This window comes from Cryptomeria japonica, chromosome 1, assembly GCF_030272615.1.
Source record: "Cryptomeria japonica chromosome 1, Sugi_1.0, whole genome shotgun sequence".
NCBI classification, from domain to species: Eukaryota; Viridiplantae; Streptophyta; class Pinopsida; order Cupressales; family Cupressaceae; genus Cryptomeria; species Cryptomeria japonica.
In genome coordinates this window covers 209,283,341-209,297,650 of record NC_081405.1, presented here as the reverse complement: position 1 = coordinate 209,297,650, position 14,310 = coordinate 209,283,341, and the positions used below count along the sequence as shown (strand labels likewise).

Below are 14,310 nucleotides of genomic sequence, written 5' to 3'. Positions count from 1 at the left end.
TATCACATAAAGTTGCACTACAATTTTGTGAATGTACTTATTGTACTCTAAAGATCAATAAGAATACATTTTATGTTTTGATCTCATACTGTTGGTTCATGTGTTATATGAGTTTTAAAAACTAAGAGTGTTTTAAGCTTGTCTTCTCAAAGTGAGAATGTGTATGTTTTGATAGGTTTCATTTGCAGCAAATGAATTAAATTCTATAAGGATTATAGTAACATAGTATGAGTTAGTATGAGATGAGTTGAGAGTGTGTTTTTCAAGTTGAATATTTATGTAAGGCATTTATGTTCAAAGATCTAAATCTTAAAAGCTAAAGTGCACATTGTTGTGAGTGTAGTGACGTTGCTCTGACTCTGTAATCCCTAAGAGATAAGCACTGGTCATGTTTCCCAAGTTTCAAAATCAATCATTAAAATATATTTGCTTACAGTATAACGATTAGTTTAGGAGTAGCATAGATTAGAACTAGTTTCAATGTACCAGAAGATGACATAAGCTAAGGTCTAAGAGAAGAGTACGACTTTTTTCATTCTTTCCTTGGTATATTTTCATTGAAACATCTGCTTAAAGTACGTTGTCTTGTCAAAAGAGTGAGAATATAAAAGTAGCATTGTTATAGGGATACCCATCTAGGTTTTACAGAGTAGAAAGTTGTAGTCAGGGCACTACACTTTGTTCATTGGCCAAATCCAATCCTATTGCTTAACCATGAGTCGGTGGCTATTTCTCTAGAGTATAGGAACCTATTGATTTCAACACCAACAAACATGACGTGTTAATAACTCAACGAGTCAATAACATGACATGTCAATAACTCAACGAATCAAAAACATGACGAGTCAATAACATGACGTGTCAATAACTCAACGAGTCAAAAACATGAGGAGTCAATAACATGACATGTCAATAACTCGATGAGTCAATAACATGATGAGTCAATAACATGACAGGTCAATAACATGAAGTGTCAATAACTCGACGAGTCAATAACATGATGAGTCAATAACATTACATAGGTGTTAAAATTGCTTGGGTGTTACAAACAGATTGCACGTGGGTTTGAAGAGATTTGATGATTGTTATGTCTCTTAGTCAAAGAAAGAGCAGTGTTGAGAGGGTTTGGTGTCAACGTGTGTCGGATGATCATTGTGTGTGGATGCTCTACATCATGATGTAATATAAAAAGGCAGTAAAAATATCCATGAAAGATGTTTAAATTCCCATAATACGATAAAACATTCAAAATGTATAAATCAACTCAATCTGATGCATTGAATATTGTAATCGTTCAAGGTGTTTAAATGAACTCAATCAGGTTTGTAACTAGTGAAGATGTGTAAATGTAATCTATCATATTTCTTTTTAACAACAATTGAAAATTTTCAAATCAAAACAATCTGTTTTATTGAAAATAAGCATACAGAAAACCAGTTAAGGAGTTCAAAAGAACTCAATCTGATTTATTCAAAATTACCGTTGAATATGTTTGAATGAAATCAATATGTGATGTTGAAAATAACCATTCATTTTGTTTAAATTAACTTCAATGTGATTTACTTAGAATAACCATACATGATACAGTAAACATGGGATTCATTGAAATATAACATTCTCATTTCAATTCAAATGTATTTTTATTTTTTGGCAAATAGTTTGCATCATTTCTGACGTCTTATTGAAGAGAAGCCAGCCATATAATCTAGATAATTTTTATAGAAGAACAAGCCTCTTATGAAGGCAAACGATAACTAATTAACAAAATTTTTTAGTCCCCCACTCCTCGCCGTAACAGGAGGCATGCCCTTTTCATCAACTTTATCGCTTGCTAGACCAGCTGCCTCCTTGAACCTCTGTTTCCAATGTTCAATGTTTTTCGCACATGCATCCAACATGTTATTAAACTGGTCAACTAAAAATTTGTTTTGTTTCATTATCACCTCACACGCTACCTCCACTTTCTCTGTCAGCATCTGTTGTTTATGCACTTCCATCTCCAACTCGACATTCTTATCGGTCAACTCCATGATATTCTTTGTGAGTTCAATGCATCTCCTTTCCAGATCAGTAACTAGTTTTTTCATCCTTTCACTTTCAGCCTCAGTAATTTGAACCTTATCCATTAGCAGTTGTACATGCAAGGCATCAAACTTCAGATTGGCCATGCAATGAGAGCTCCAATGATCCTTCGACTCTAGCGAGGGGGTGTTTCTTTTGTTGTTGTCTTCCCTAAACTATGAGAGGTGAGAACATTGGAGGCCCCATGCTTGGGAGTTTCTTTTGTTGTCGTCTTCCCTTTCCCGTCAGAGGTGAAAACAACCAAGGCCCCGAACTTGGGTGAACTCTTTGCAAGTTTTCCATCCATGTCAAGATGTGTTTCAGTGACCTTTCTTTTGCCTACCCTTGTTTTTCCCATTGTCATCCCTACAAACATTAACAAAAGAAGGCATATTAGTATACAGCAAAGAAAGAAAATGTAAAAGACAATGAAAGATGCATGAAGGAAAAGTGTGACGAACATGAAATGACCAAGTTTGTCTTCCATTTTTTACTGAAAATGAGAAACTGCAATTTTGAACTAAAGATGTGATGCTCAGTGGCCCAACCATAGGGGTTGCAGCTACTCTACCTCCAAAATCTTAAAATCGTACATTGTGGTATTGGCATTTCACAAAATCGTAGCACTTGCACACAAAATCAACTGGCAATAACGCACGAAAAGGTCAATAACACGATGTATGATTTTAAAATTTTGGATCCAGAATAGCTGTCAAGGGGAGGGGGCAGTGGGTGCCATGGTACCTTGCAATTGGGAATGCACTTCTGTAGAAACTGACTCCATTGCTCATTGTTCCTCCACCTGTTGTTTTCAATCAACTCATTAAACATCATTTTCAAGAAAGTTTTGTGTTGGTCTCAATATTTTGTGTGTTTATATTGTTAATTTAAATTATTAATTCATTTCAGATGGTATGTTAAAAAACAGTCAATAAGAAAAGTTTATTCAATGGAAATAACTTACAACGGAAATAGGACATGGAAAATATGGCAGTAACATATATGAAAACAGATTATAGCAACATGGAGAAATTTGTCAAGTACAATAAATTAAGAAAAAGGCTATGTTGCATTATATTACAAGGCAGATTAGGATGATGCACCACAGTATCCCCTAGTATGCATTACAATATACACACAAACAATGAAAAAATGCACAAATAATTATTCGCATGTACGCACAAACAAAGAATAAATGCAGAAATAATTGTTCACAGATACACACAATGTTTAAACAAATTTCAGCTTCCAAGCAGCTGAGATAGGGTGCAAATGGATTATGAAGAGTATTCTTCCACTAGAGTGTCTAGATATAATTATTATTGTCTATTGGTTGAGCTTTCAAGCTTCTATTTTGAGTCCCATAAGGGGGATAGACATAGCACAAATATATTTATCGCCTCCTCTACCTATTTTGTGCAAGGAAGTTGACACTAGAGTAGAAGACTTGACGCTTCTTCGGGTTCTTATGTAAGTTAGGAGGGGTGATACCAAGTGTTCGTAGCCTCGCACTTGTCTATCTGATCAGAGGATTGCATTAAATATCCTGATTTTATAGCTCAGCAGTTTCGACAACTATAACCTACCATATAAAAAGCGACATCAAATGACTACTACCAATATTGTTGCATTCAAAAAAGTTAACTAATCGCATGAGAGAACAAAGGAAAGGATCTTGCAATCTTCCTGCAGATGGGACACGAATGAGGTCTTTTATATCTCACACCTCCCATGACTTAAGGGAGTCCAATAATGACTCAGAGAAGGAATGTGGATAAGGCAGCGAGGCATTGCCATCAAAGACATCCACGATTCGGACTTTAGCACAACCTCGTTGGAGCGGATTGCCATGACATCGCACACCCCTCCCAAACCCATCAACAATACCTTTATAAACAACTTTCCCATCAAGTTGAAGGTGCACTTCATCTCCAACGGCAAGAGTGTGCCCATCTTCATTGATGCAGTCTTCCTCGTCTTGCACAATTGACTACATGAGTAATGTATCCATGTGCTAACGTAAATGACATTAGTGTATAGTTGGCCATCAACATAACTAAATCAATTCATGTCAATGCAATAGAGCAATACCGAAATAGGTGGCTGACACACATTATCCCCTTCATCCCCATCGGGGTCTGCAGTTGCAAAGTCATTTTCATTTCTCGTGGAATGTTTCTTCCCATCAACGTTTCCTTCTGCGGTAGTATGCTGCAAAAGAGCACACATTCAAAAGGAGTGTAACTACAGAATTAAAAACCATATGAACCCATATGATGCAAAATTGGCTACAAAACTACCCATCAAGAACATGAAAATCTAAAAACACAATATTTTTCAAAAATTAGAGATCCTTGATCGAGATGGGTAGATTTAACAACAGCTTATTTTTTTTTGGAAAATTTTCGAGAAAGTGAATAACAAGAGATTTATAACTCCTTTTGCAATTGGTTTAGCCGTGTAAAACTACCTGTATTACCTGTTGATGTTTGTTGGTATCCTCCAATGTATGCCCCACATCAGGAGACTGCCCTGCATTCTTCTCATCTCTGGGTGCACTCAACTTTTTGTTCATCGTCTTCTTTTGTTGCTTCTTCCTAATGGACATCCAAGGTTTGCGGGATACTTTTTATGGCCCACTACATATAGTGTCAGCCATAGCTCCGGACAACTGCAGGCTCCCTCCACTAACCCCATCAACATCAACATAAGATCAAAGGGATGGAACAATCAACGTAGAAGCCTATGGAGTAGAAAGAATAATATGAAATGCAAACACATATATGAACAGACATTCACCTTTGATGAAAAATATTTGACCTCAATTGAAGTCAAACTTTTTTTCATGCCAGACTTCGTCTTCTTTTTCCCACCCAATAAAGAAGGTGCACGGTCATTGAGTTGCACATTTGTTGCAGGCAGAGCATACAATCCCATATGCACTTCAATATCGCCTCCCCTGTTATAAACCACCTGCCCAATAGCCTAGGATAGCTCAATTAAGCGTACTTTGGAAAATTACATACATTATAGTGAAGTATAAAATAAAACAATCACTAGGAATTACCTCTCTTCCAAGTTTATTTCTTTCCATTAATTGTAAAACCTTCTTCAATCTCTCCTCCCTCAATGGACTGCTATTGTACACCCGCATTGCTTCGTTTATCTCTTCCTTCCCTTCGGCGGGAAGCTCATCAAATGTTTCCATCTCATAATCTCTACACACCTGATTAGTGACACGCTTGTTTTGCAAATTGTACTGTAATGTCATATGGTACTCGACATCACTGACCTTCTTATTCACGTATCTTTGTGTTGTCTCTATGTGGTGTTGGCTACGTTTATTGGTAGCGCGCAGTGCACGGTCGCGTCTTAGGGCCTCCAATAACGGGAGGTTGTGCACTGACAATCTATGCAAATTCAACCTCCCCAGATCCCAAAATTTTAAGGCTTCCATTATACGAACATTTGCCGAAGAGACAAAAGTAGAACAACCTGCCATCAACATATTCTCTTTTGTGTTGGACTTTTGCTGCACAGACCATACACAACAAAACATCACGTTCAATTTTGTTGGAATAAAGTATTATAAAGATTATACGAACTATAATAACAAATAGTACATAGCCTCGTAATCGCTATGGACGTCCTCTTTTTCACTATCACCACAATGCTCAACCATATTTTTGCACTCCTCTACATTCCCAGTGGCCTCATCTTCCCCACCAACAAACACGTTATCATGTTGTTGTTGAATAAAAAAGCAAACATCAGCAGTTCTTTTAACTCCATAAAGTAGTCTATTTTTTCCACTTATGAAGTCCCACTTCCAGTAATCACAACACACACATGTGGAAATAAATTGTAATACAAACACGAGACATGATTACTGATATGGCCATGTAGTCAGTTTGAAGACCGCCTGTCGATGGCTTCAAAATTGAACGGCCAACTAGTGCCTGCTTCAGATTTGAAGCCCCAGCTCCCTCCTGAGTATACAAATTCGACCTCCCAATCACAAGACTTAAAAAGGATGACAAAATCAATAAAAAGTACATGTTGTCTCATCGATTGAATATGTTGCACTTACATGCAAGAAGGTGTCATGGCACAACCAACCGAGCAACGCGGCCAACTCTTGGTGTGTCATCTAGTTTAGAGAGAGGTGAAGCAGTAGCAGTAACTTCTTTGAACTTAGCGTTGAACGCATGTGACATCTTTGATCTGAAAAAGGAACAAAGATCCAATTTATATCAAAAGACACTATCAATTGTAGACATCTAAGAATGTCATGTTCACATAAATAAATATTTTATTTATTTAATTATTTTATCCTAAGTGTTGTAATTATCATAAATTTTAAATGGCTTGTCCTTTCCAGCAGTGTGGCTTTTAGCTATTTTAAAGAAACGAGGTTACATTTATTGGTCTGTCTAGCCAGAGCTGAGTTGACAACACAGAGATGGTTCTAAATATGTTGGCATTCTAAGCCCCGCTCACATAGAAGCTTGTAATCAAGTGTTTTAGATTTGGGATTAGGTTTTCAGAGCTTCGGACAAAGTGTTGCAAAGATTTTTCCTGGATTCCCGGTATGTTCTAGATGTTCATCAGTGTTATATAAAGAACAGGTTGGAGAGGATGGGAGCATACAATTTTTTATAGTGCAGAAGTCGAAGAGAGGGCATAGAAGACGGTGAACTTTGTAGGGCTCAGTTGCCAGAATTGTGAGGAGCTTCTGGAAGTCTAGATCAGAGACCTTTTTGTCACAGAAGAATATATATATGATGCAATCTGTGACATGGTGGAACTCATGATGAACGTAGATAGCCGTTTTTGTGATGAGTTTATATATGAGGTTGTGTTGATTCCTCTGGTGGACATATTAGAATCAAGGGAAAGGTGTGTCGAGCTAATGGAGGGATTCATGAAAGAAGTTAACGGAGATGTTGTGGCGGAAGCCATTTTTGAGTTGTGGGAAGGGTTTAAAGAGTCTCCTAAAAGTATACTTCAACCCTAAAAAATTGTTTCTCCTCAGATTCGGATGAAGGTAGTGAATCAGGTGGGTCTGAAGAAGGCAACGAGGAGGATTTAGAGGATAGCAAGAAAGAGAGGGTAAGAAGAGAGAAGAGGGAAAAGGGGGTTGAGAGGGAGAGGATAACAAATTTTGGGGAGGAGGCATGGGAAGTGTTCAGATGTGCAATGATGAATGACAACCTCAATCCTTTCCGTAGGCTCAAGAACTTAGAGGATTGGTGGATTTCAGAGGCATCTACAGAAATTTCTCTTCAATTTGGGTGAGTATGTCGCGTTGATCCTCCAGTTCATGAGAGGTTAGGAACTGTTTTGATGCAGACGTTCATGTGGGCTTTAAAATATAGCGGCTAAGGCTTGAATGCAAAGTATTGATGATAGGATTTGTAAATTGTGCTATGTAAGTGTGTCTTGGAAGGTTGTGTAGTGAATGATAGTGAGGTTGATTGTGTGTTTAAGTATGTTTGTTTCTGGTTATGGAGGGATGGCAGGTATTTTAAACTACTAGTATGAGTCAAGTTGAAATATGTAATCTCTTTTTTGAAGCAATATAGGGAGCTATCCCCATCATAGATAGCACTTATCTCAAAATATATATATTATAAATTTTAATTTATATAATTGATTCATTTTTCCTCTTCTAAGCCTTTCATCATTCAAATTAATATTTTATTTTATTTCAATCATCATTTCCGTAAATGAAATAAATATTTTATTTATGAAATCGCTCCCCCTTCCTCTATTAATAACTAATTTTTTATTTGCACAATTAAATCGTTTACTTTTTAGTCTATGACACATGACATTTATCTCTTAATATTCGTTTGCCCAACCCCTTCATTATTTTATTATTTCTTCTACATGTCAGCGTATTATTTAATCATTTTGTATGTGTACCCTTTAATCCTAGCCAACCGTCTTAATTCTATCCCTCCATTTTCTAAAAGGTCTTGTATATAACAAGATTATTTCATCTTCGTCAATCCTAATACGCAATTTAGCAATCTGCCAATCTAGCATTGGAGCCTACTCTATGCATTCTAGCATATTTTTTTTACATCCATCATATTTCATAGATTCAGTGACCATATAGTCTTGTGCATGTTCTTTTGAAAGCATCATTTTTTGAACACAAGGTCTTCGGTGATATAAGTGCAATGGAGTAGATTTTACTATATGCGTGTATAGCTTAGTTCATTTGGCTTGGCATTGTGTGGATATTGCAAGTTCTCTATTGACGATGATCAAGTAAGTCCATATCTTGTCTCCTAAATTTTCAGATATATTTTTCTCTAGACACCTCAATAATACTACACGTTGAAGACAAAGGTCGGAATGGTGGACCCGAAATGGCAACACAATCAGTTATTCGCACATTGTGAAATGGGGCCTGCAGATGCCAATGTTATATATGACCAGCAAGTGATGACCCTCCTAAGTATTTGTATGCCTACCACTCGAGATCATCGTTAACATCAATAAAGAATGGTTTTGTTTCATTTGCAACAAATAATGGATTGTGATCCATCAAGCATCTTCTCAAAAAGGGTGCATGTGATGTCCCCATCCAAATTATAATACAGTCACTATACTTTGTTAATGATCGATATAAAAGCATACAAAACACTAATAATCATTCTATCACAATATACTGCATAGTGACTCAGTTCCTCCCTCGTTGACGCTAATTTTTTTTAGTTGATAAATAGTTGGATAGGCCAGCACCTTGTACTGTTGTGTAGGAAAAATTTACAGGATCAGAGGTGTCTATATGCTGCTAAAACCTCTGTTAAAGAAAAAATGCCCATAGACTCCTCATGTAGGTTGTATCTTGTAGATTATAAACTTCTACCAGAGGTGTCTATGTACCATTATCCCTCTATCACATACATGGTAAAAATAAACAGCAAGAAACCATAGCATTTCACCTTCTCAAAGTGAGCATAAGGAACAAAAACAGAGCCAATATGTTCCATATCTAATATTAACCGCTTAAAGTACAAAGATTACAAAAAACTTTCTAAAACCAAACAACAAGAAACGGTAATAGATCTAAACACATGGAAAGAGAGGGCTAGCATCATTCTTCGTTGTCGGAGGAGTCATATATAGCTTCATGCACCATTTGTGCAGCATGAGCTTTCGCGATCACCGCGCAATCTATTCCGCAGTTCACATGAGCCGGACCAACAACAATTTCTTCAATGACCCTCATGTTCTCAGGCATCCACATTTCACCTATGCCCAAATCCCAATTGTTTCCCTCCTCAATTTGACCATCCTCGGTCACACTAATATCTTGCCTCCCCTGAAGATTTTTATCATGAACAAATTGCCCCATGTCAAAGAAATCCGGGTGAGTCATACAGTTTGCCACAGAAAGCAAGAAATTCAAATTGCGTTGTCTTTCCAGCCTGTTCTGGTTGAAAGCCTCCAGTTCCATGGTCTGAATTAACTGGAACTTCCTAACTTCATTCGCTCCCTCACACAACATGTAATACTAATTAGTCATGGGGATACGTTTCTGATCATCAATGTTGTCCAACACTGAGTCAATTTCCCCCAAAAAATAGTGGCAAAAAAGCTTCAGGCACAATAGCTTCGTTTTGGGTTTCCCAAACCCCATTTCGATGCACAAACCCAAAAACATAGAGGTGATATTCGTGTTCACTCGGTATCTATGCTTGGCACAGAGAAATTCCTAGCCTAGTACCTTTTTAACGGCATGAAGAACTAGAGGATGATTTGACTCCAGAACTATCAACAAACGCTTGACCGAAATATTCCCAAGAAAAGACATTTGTGGCTCTGTGGATTCCAACAGAACAGGAGTGTCCATCGCAACAGGGTCGAAACTCTAAAAACATTATTTGACACTAATTAATGTCAATAAAGAGCACCAATTCATTATTGGAAAGACATGTCTCTTTCAAAATAAGTATCTATTCTAAAGATTATGTCTCTTACTTGCTATGGGGATATTATTAATACCCTGGTATGAATGATTCAGTGTAGAAAAATGGAGAACAAGGATGATAGACAGATGAGGAGGGCTCGAATAGCATGCATATAATATCCCCTCATCTCCCACCGCACTCCACATATCGTTTCAAATCGATATTGGAATGTCCAAAACACATGGTACTCTTCCGTTGAGGAACATTGCTAATCTATATTTACGCAAACAGTCAGATGAATGTAAACTCTCTTATCTAGATGAATATCATATATACGAACAGTTGTTGCAATTCACACATCATCTGCAGGAATTCAGATATAAGGTTCGTGTAACTAACATTGGTTTCATGAGGCTAATTTCCATAAATAATATTTCTACGGATTTCAAAATGGGGAATAATATCTTATTATTTAAGATGCACATGTACAAAAAAGACTATAAGGCAACACACAACTACATTGATCATTTTCTTTGTTCACTAACGCGTTAAGCTAAGGACCATCAATATTACTTGATAAAATACATGAATTTTATTCAAACGTTTCTACCGAATGAAAGAATAATGTGCATCAATATATATTAAAAAAAAGCCTCTTATAAGAAATTACACAAGCCCTGAACATTATTAACAAGGAGATAGTACAGTGCAAGTAACATCAAAGCACGTAGAGGGAGCAAAAACCTGGAAATTTTGGACGTTTATGTGGACTTCTCAATCGTCCTTCGAAATGAACAACCTGCATGGATAACTAGTGTTAGTGGTAGTCTATAGTGGGAAGTAAATGCAATTCAAGACACATAGAATGAACCTACATGTTCAAAGCTGAAATTGCATTTAACATAAACAATATAAACTAACACTAAGTAATGCATGTCACCAAAAGTATATGTATCAGTTAGCCATAGTGCCAGAGCTATGACAAAGATAGCGTACAAATGTGTTTAGTATAAGTGCTTAAAACATAATACAAATCTAATGTGTCCTAATAAGCTAGCAGTGAAAAAGACATATTATTAGTCCATGAACAATGAATACAACAAATAATAAAAAAAGTAAACACGGACATAACAAGACCACAACTATCTCTATGCAACCCATCTTGGGTTTTCCTTCCCCACTTGCAATGCAGCCAATCCTTTGCCCCTGCAATCATGCAAGCTTGTAAATTGACAATCTATCCACATTCAACTTCACCAGATCCCATAATTTACAGACTCCTCAATTTCCAGTCCCAACCCTGACGGTTTGCAAAAGACCGATTGTGTGTTATATGCACCCAAAAATCCGACGACCTGACATACGGTGTGGACGTTTTTTATGTCGAGTCCACATCATCAGGGCCCATGCGATGCCCACATCGTCACTGCCCATGCGATAGACATTCTTGCCTTCCAATTTAATGGCTTTGCATGTTATTGACCACACAACATGAAGAGATAAACATTAAATGTGTTGTTATTGAACTAACCCTAACAAAGTCAAGTCTCCAAGTTATTGTCCCCAATTACCTGTGTGTTATACTACGATATCAGTCGTGGGAGACAGTTGTCTCCCACTACTTTCCCGCTCACCCAACAAAGCACTATGCGGTCTCCTGGTGGTTTGACTGATTGCGTGTTATACACCCCTCCAAACCAGGCAACACGACATGTTGTGTGGACGTCCTTTCCAACGAGTCCACGTCATCACAGCACGTGCATGGGCCCACCTGCAATTGGGCATGGGTATGCATGTATGTTACGCATGTCATTGGTATGACACTAACGTTTTGGAGCCTGGATAGCTACGTCGTCTGGGACTAAAGTGGCTCCAAAACCGCACATCAATAACACAAAAAATTAATAATGTGCAAATTTTGAAAAAAGTACAAATCGTTAATTGTGATCAGCAGAATTAGCTGACAGCAACTTCGATTTTTTAAATAATTTTAAAAAACTCAATAACATGAGTTTTATAACACCATTTTCAACCTAATTTTGCTGATCACAATCAACCATCTCAAATCTTTTGACAAATTTCAGGTTATAGACTCTTCCTACCTTTTTCGGGCCAGTTTAGCCAAGGAGTGCCTGGAATAAGTGGTAAGAAAATTCGTGTTATTGACTTTTCCAAAAATCTCAGATAGTTGTTTGTTATAGGAAGAACAAGATGTTTTTAATGTTCCTAGTCATCCAATGATGCATATGTCTTTGTCTATGTGTCTGTGTTTGTGTCTATGTCATTCTCTATATATATAACATGCAACATATAATTGCCTATGTATATATGTATGTTAATGTCTGTGCGTGTCCATGTGCATGACATATAGAGAGAGAATGACATGCATAACTGGCTGAGTAGAGAAACGAAACACTAAAAATATGAGTACCAATTGATTGAACACATAGGGAAACACATAGGCAATGGTAAACACGCATTATACGAGCAGCGACGACAGCAAGGGCAAACGTGCATTATACGAGCGGTGGCGACAACAAGGGTAGACATAGGTGTGTGCATGATATATATAGACAGGGGCTAAAAGACATATAATCACACAAATATACACACATACATATGCATAATTGTATGACTACAGAAATAGAACACTAAAAAACATGACACATTACAACAAGGTTACTAGGTAGACTAAATCATTTTTCATGTCAAGCCTTGGGTTTACTAAGTAGGCTATTAATATGGGCACTGGCTATCCTAGCGAAATTTTGCACCGCCTGGCCCTTTGTGTCGTCTACCACCCTCTGTCCCCACTACTGTCTTTTATGCTTGAAGGGACATCTCCTGCCTAAAAAATATCACCACTCACTCCTTTGTCCATCACAACTGCCACCTTCACCGCACCCCCACAGGAGCTCAGCCTAGAAAAGGAGAAAAAGAGAAAGTGTTATCGGAGTGCGGTGCGATTTTTTAATGTTTCAAATAATTGATTTTAATATATTTTTTATTTATTATATTTTTTAATTTTTCAAAAAGTTATATTTGTAATGTAATATATATAATAAATTAATAATCAATTATATATTTAAATTTTTTTGAATAATAAATTATATGTTTAAATTTTTAAAAATTTATTTATTTTTTATTTTTTAAGCAATAATTAAAGAATTTTAATAAGTATAGTTAGTTTTTAATTTATATATTTAATTTTTTTTAATCATAGTCTATATATTTAATTATTTTTAAAGATCCTTGTTATATATTCTACCCATAAGCTTATTGAATTTACATATTTATATTTTTTAATAATAATTTATATGCTTAATTTTTTTAAATATTTTTATTATTTTAATAATTATTGTAGACATATAAAAATGACCATATTCCTAAATGAATATTTTGTGTTCATTCTTCTATTTAATTAAATCCAATTTAATTAAATCACCCACATTCCTCTATTTAATTAAGTAAATTATTCAATTTATTTAATTGAATAATTCATTTTATTTAATTAAAACCCTTCTCTCTACTTTCTAATTAAATTCACATTTTACTAAATAATTTACCCCAATTAAATAAATCTAATTTATTTAAAATCCCCAACTTACAACCAAATTGAAATAAAGCAATTTATTTTAATTAATTCTATTTTCCCTCACCCACTTGCATTTTCCTACATCTCCCACTTGCATCATAAACCCTATTCCTAAATTCTTCTAGAATCCATCTAATCCTAAACAATTAACCCAAACCCATCAATTATCCCCTTTCCCTAAATTTGAGGAGGTCACTTCTCAAATTTGGAGTAAAGTCTTCAAAATGCAGTAAAGCCTTTATGCCCCCAAATTTGGAAGGACTCTTACAAATTTGTCCCCAAAGTCTTCAAGCCATTAATGGTTAACTAACCCTTAGTGGCATGGTTAGAAACTTTTTGCCTAGCTTAACCTCCATCTAACCCAAAGGTCTCATCAAGCATTTATTGCTTTGATCATGGTTATTCCTTTAACCTTTGCACAAGAGTTTACCCCTTGGATAAAAGCTTTATCCAATGGATAACCCTAACCTAACCTTAACCCTTACCCCCTAGGGTAACCATGAGGTATTCTCAAGCATTTAATGCTTCTTACATCTCCTCTCAACCAGCCTTATGTTGACAATTGTCACCGTTTCATTGGTGAAAATTGAAAACATGGATTGACAACTTTCAATCTTGACCCTTTATTAACTCTTTCAATCCTGGTCATCCATTTCTCTATTTTTGCTATAAATAGAGCTCTCCTTCCTCCATTTTGGGGATCCATGAATCTAAGAAATCTATTAT

General features: G+C 36.2%; 1 long non-coding RNA gene across 1 annotated transcript; it reads right to left on the bottom strand.

Annotated features, from left to right (window-relative positions):
* Positions 1–1,699: 1,699 nt before the first annotated feature.
* LOC131061489 (uncharacterized) lies at positions 1,700–10,792 on the bottom strand. Its single transcript, XR_009110542.2, has 3 exons — positions 10,734–10,792; positions 2,806–2,863; positions 1,700–2,427 (listed from the first exon to the last, which is right to left on the bottom strand). It is a non-coding gene; the product is annotated as an uncharacterized LOC131061489 (long non-coding RNA).
* Positions 10,793–14,310: the final 3,518 nt, after the last annotated feature.